Below are 6,000 nucleotides of genomic sequence, written 5' to 3'. Positions count from 1 at the left end.
TAAACTAATACGTATGTGGCCGCAAAATGCAGAAAACGCAATAAATTCAATTTTCAATTCATTTCAATTTTATTTATATAGCGCCAAATCATAACAACAGTCACCTCAAGGTGCTTTATGTTGTAAGGTAGACGCTACAATAATACATACAGAGAAAAACCCAACAATCATATGACCCCCTATGAGCAAGCACTTTGGCGACAGTGGGAAGGAAAAACTCCCTTTTAACAGGAAGAAACCTCCAGCAGAACCAGGCTCAGGGAGGGGTGGGGCCATCTGCCGTGTCCAGTTGGGGTGAGAGAAGTAAAGGTAAATACATTTTGAATCAAGTAAAAAATTTATTAAACTTAATAAAGTCAAATGCACTAACTTACTCTCAGTAAGGAGATGATTTGCATGTATGGTTGGTTGAAATTAGAACATTTTTCAGAAAGTTCTTCCTGATTTTAAGAGACTCCTCTGTGTTTGTAAATCAAAGTCTGTCCAGATGTTTGGAAGTGTGAATCCTTATAGTCCAACCTGACACTGTGGCTAATGTATTAAATATATGTCTTTGTATTTTCATTTTATTTAACAGTAGAAAGTAAAAGATTTCTTTCTTAAACTTGCCTAAACTTTAAACACACGAAAATAAAACCTGAAAAATTATGTAAGTCACTGCTATCAGGGGTTGAATGTGCCCTCATGCAGCATCACCGGTTCTCAGAGCGTGTTTGTCAGTCTAGTGTCCACATTCAGTGATCAGTAAGTGATATCAAAACCAACAGAAAATGGACACAAAGCAGGGAGATTTATCGAAGAATGACAGGAAGATGATGAGCCATCACTGCAGCATCACTTTTGTGTGAGGAACACAGTGGGAGGGGTTTTTCTGAATACAACATCATGCAACTAGTTTATACGCTTTTCAGATCCCAGTTTGCGACTGTCTGTGATCTTGGTGTGAATCCTGTGGAGGCTGTGGAGGTGAAGCTTCAGTGAAACACGAGCTGCTCGTGAGGGGAGCTCGAGGGTGAACCATGGAGGTCTATCTTTAGCCCCGCCTGACCGGCCCTCGGATCTCCAGTGCCAGTTCTCCTGATTGAATTGCACTGACTCAGCCGTAAGTCAGGCGTTCCCTCGCTCTGTTCATTCATTCGCCGTCAGTTGAGTCGACGGAGAAGAAGACGGTTTAACAGACACACACCAGGAAACAGTTAATATTTAACAGTTTTGTTGTAAAAGACATTGACGATTTATCTGGGATTAACTCACAGTATTTATTATTCATAATTTTCCTTCACATGTATGTCTTTATTTACTATCATGAACCTGAAAAGGCTTTTTAGGCACCTGCATCTTGTTTTTTTTAGCCATGCCAGCAGCACAGGGATGGCCCTGTTGGGTGAGCAGGCCACCTCTTTGGTTCACACCTGCTTCATGGATTGCAGTAAAACTTGATATTCAGAAGATGAATCATGTTGACCTTGATGATCTTGTCCTTTACATTTCATCTGCCCAGCTCTTTGGTTTCCAACTAAATGAAACATATTTCTGCCCAGTGCTTACTAACACAAATTATACAACCATGCTAAAATGAGATGAGGAATATAGCCTCAACATGCCCTCAGTGTAGAGCGAGCAGATCTGACACATATGTTCTGGCCTTGCCCACGATCGTCTCCCTTATGGTTAAGAATTTTTAACATTTTCAAAGACAATTCGTACATTATGCTCTTGCATAATCAACTACTTCAAAAATCAGTAAAAATTAATCTAAAATAAGAAAGGGGGGAAGAGCGATGTAGCTTCTAAAAACATGGATGTTGTTTCTGAGTCTGCAAATTGATGCTAATTTAAAGTGCTCTAAAGCTGCATTTTTAAAGGCCATCAGGGGGCGACACGTGTGGTTCCTAAAAGACTTCCTATAGCAATCTCTGAGGGAACAATGCTCTGCCCTGACCTTCGTTCACGCTGAGACTGAAGAAGTCACTTGGACGAGTGACGAAATGTTTCTCCCACTGAAAACGCTACGTCCAGATGGACAGAACCTTTTGGGACTTTTATGGGGGGACAATAAAGTATATTGTATGGTATCGAATTACTTTTTTCATTTTTGCTATGTCCTGCTGGGAAAATCCCCATGAACCTGCACTATTTCTGATGACCAGCAGGGGGCAATCGCTGTGGCTGCAAAAGAACAAAGAAGTCCATAGGAAAACAACTCTACTGCCCTAATTGGAGTTGAATGTATGTTATCTTTTATGTACAGACACCAAATACCTGTGGAATATCTGCATGCTGAACTTTTTTTTCTCTACCTTAGTCTTAGTCTACCCCCGATCATTTATTTCTCATTTTAAATCAGCAGTGTTGGCCAGACCGCTGTGTGTGTGTGTGTGTGTGTGTGTGTGTGTGTGTGTGTGTGTGTGTGTGTGTGTGTGTGTGTGTGTGTGTGTCCGTTGCATAATTCTTTGAGCATGCTCGTTTACATAGTGAATCCCTGAAGTGTTTTAATGTGTATCCTTGTCCATGACTGTGCATGCAAACAGGGTGCAGGGACTTCCTTCCTGTCAGCTGCTAGTTGGATCGCCAGCATAAAATACCAGCACCTCTGTAATCCCAGCTTTGATGTCAGTTTCTCATCTACCTCGCCTTTGCACCCAACCCCACCCCCGCAAAAAAAAGAAGAAAAGAAAATAGCATTCAAAAAATATTCAGACATCTCTTGTCTTGTGTCGCAGTCACAGGCGACTCCATATCTGTCATACATGTGATATTTAGCATGTTATGTGTTCGTTAAAAAAGTGTAGAAAAATAATTAAGGATGCAGAGTTTTAATGTTGGTATTTTTAGTGTTGAGGCTGTAATGATAGGCAGTGCTGCTAATGTGTCCTCAGAGCCAGTCACAGTGAGGTGACAGCAAAATGAAATGATATAGGATATCCAGTCATGAAAGTAAAGTGTGTCTCATTAGAGATGTGTGCGTATGAGTATGTTTGAAGATTAAGCCCCTCAATAAAAAAGCTTTCGTTGACATTATATTAAATGATTTAATAAATACAAATTTTAAACATGCCAATTAGAAATGGAACACTTTGCAGAACATTAAAGAAATAAGGCAATGAGTAAAAACTGCTGCCTTAAAGCTGGCATGACTTTACGTTTCGCTGACTCAGCAGCCAAGTCTTAACACATTATTATGAAGGTCATTTTGGTTTATAGAAAGATCTAGAGGGCTGAACTGATTCGGTGGGGCTTAACCTTTGCAGTGCTTGTCCCCACAGGTCCTCAGTGTATAGTTTTAAGGTAACACCAGTGGTTCCAGTGCAGTTACAGTCAGAGAACAGTTACTATTCATAAGCTAAGCCATGAACCAAGGAGAGAAAATTAACCAACCATCAGCTGTCACGGTGCAAAAAGCAGGCTACAAACTGGAAAGGCCACCAGTCTATCACAGGTCTAACACAGAGACCATTCACGCCTACAGCTGATTTAACCTAACATGCATGTCTTTAGACAGGCATGGGGAAAAGATGCATAAAGGCTCCAATCACCTGGTGGAGTCAAGCCCAGGACCTTCTTCCTGGGAAGAAACTGTGCTACCCACCAAACCAACATGCTGCCCTGAAAATAAAGCAATCATTTTCATTGTTTCTTAAGTATATACTTTAAAATGATTGCTTTGTTTTCAGTCGTTGGAGGACCTTTGTAATAAAAGTATATTATTAATAATAACTGCTGCATATGACTTCTTTCTTTTCATGCTTTTGACTATTGCCTCACCCCCAGTCCTTGTCTGGGGACTTACAAATGTGAAAATATATGGCCTAATAAAAATACTCACTTTCCCACAATCCTTCTCTACCTCTGCTGCTCCAGATGTGCATGACTAAGCCCATTAGGTCCTCCTGTGAGTCATGGTAAATCTAAGTGACAATCTACAGTTTGAATTACACATTAAAAGACACTTAAACGTCTCAGTCTGACTCCTCCATCAGCTGGTGGGCGGCGGATCTTTACTGATTCAGTTTCAGAGGCAGGACAGCTTTGCTCTTTATTATTGTGTTTAAGGCTGAGTGGAACTTTCTAAAGACCAAAATAGTGTCGATCATTAAGGCCATTGTGTAACTCCTCTGAGGGATTTCTTTGGTCTCTGGAGGGCGACTTTAAAGGTTGATCACTCGTCTAAACAGCTGTGGTTATATACATGTAACTCATCATCAACATCCCTTCATTTATCAGCATTTGCTTTATTTTTCATAATATGTTACTGTGGTTATTCTTGTATTGTTTTGTGATATTATGGTTAAGTTTAGCTGTGCTGCCTGCAGATGATCAGCTGTAAACAGTTTGCATACATCATTTCCACCGTGACAAACATCAAATGTGGTTTAAAGTCCATTGTAACTAATAAAATCAATTAATTTTAGTAAATTTCCAGTCTTTGCTGTTCTTCTGAGGCTGATGAGTTTCCAGGATGCACTGCAGACTTCAGTGATTACTGGGCTTCCTGTATTAAAGTTTATTTCTTTATCACAGCTGCACAGAATACTGAACCTAAAGTTATGTTAGGAGCCAGTGATGTTAGTAAAACTATTTTAATTAATTCTGGAACTGACTAGCTCTACTTTAAGACATATGACCTGCGTTTACCTGCAAAATGTCAGCGAAAGACAAACAAAGAGACTGCTTCTAGTTATTCTCACCCAGTCTGCCTTTGCTCCTGTAAACAAGGGTGTGTGAATTTTACATTGTCTCACACTTCCCTCTACACACACAGACCCACACATACACATTTTTCAGATCCTGTTTGTTTGCAGTTGTCTGTTGTTAAGCTGCTGAGCCGCAGCCCCGGTGACTCCCATTAGACCTGCTGTAATGCTCATTTGACTTTAATAAGACTAATGCTGGTTCAACAGTGACCTCTAGGTCTCTCTCTCACACACAGGCACACGCACAGACCACCCAGTTAATCTGACTGAAAGGATGTGCTAATCTCTGACAACGCAGCAACAATACAACAAAATGAGAAAACAGAGGAAGCAAACAGGAACTTAAATAAACCACAGCACTGAAGGGAGCCTGGCTGTCAATATAACTGTGTCTCCATGGATACATAGCAAAGCTACAACCACCAACCTTTTTAAACACGGGACTGTTTTAAGCAGCAAATAGTCTGCATTTTAAATGATAAAGAAACCAAGATCCAAGTTTGTTTGTTTATTTAAATAAATAAATAAGTTTACACCCGCAGTTGTCACTCGTAAGGTATAAGAAGAGAAAGTTAAGAGCAGAGAACAAACAGATGACGTAAATATAACGAAATGTTATGTGAACATATGACTGATTTTACTTCAAAAATAACACTATGATGCTAAACTTAGCCTCAGATGTGCATTCATCCTCACTTTACCTTTACCTTTAATTTTTAATCGTTTAAAAGTTAAAGACAAAAGATAAAGACACCAAATTTTAAAATGCACATTATTGTCAATATTTTACCATTAATTTTAATATTAGAGTTATATTTGACTAATTCATATTAGCTGAAAAAAATCAATTAATAGCTGGGAAAAAAGATAGATAGATAGATAGATAGATAGATAGATAGGCAGTTCGTCTCTTCTGCAGATAGGTGGCTTTGTCCTGGGACAGGACGTCACAGTCGCGGTGTATGATGGGAAATTTGGGATCAGGTAAGCTTCTGCAAGTCGTTCAGCAGAGCGGACACAACAAACAGACAAATACCGGAAATCATGCGAGTTTACCTTCAAAATTAAAGCCTTTCTTTCATTATGGATTTCTCTTCCTAAAACGATTAATATTGGGGTTTTTAGAATCAGGGATCAGGGAATACAATTTCTTGATGTGCAATTTCTACAGTAATGTGGAGCCATAATACAGCTTCATTTGTCCATCGTACTGTGGAACCCTTGGGTCAAACACAGCATTTTATGTGTCTTTGCTTGTGCTGAGAAATGCCCATCATAAATGTGTTTTATGGAACATGATACCAAG

The sequence above is a fragment of the Astatotilapia calliptera genome, chromosome 14, assembly GCF_964374335.1.
Source record: "Astatotilapia calliptera chromosome 14, fAstCal68.1, whole genome shotgun sequence".
Lineage (NCBI taxonomy): Eukaryota > Metazoa > Chordata > Actinopteri > Cichliformes > Cichlidae > Astatotilapia > Astatotilapia calliptera.
The sequence above is the reverse complement of the archived record's forward strand: the minus strand, read 5'-3'. Positions refer to the sequence as shown.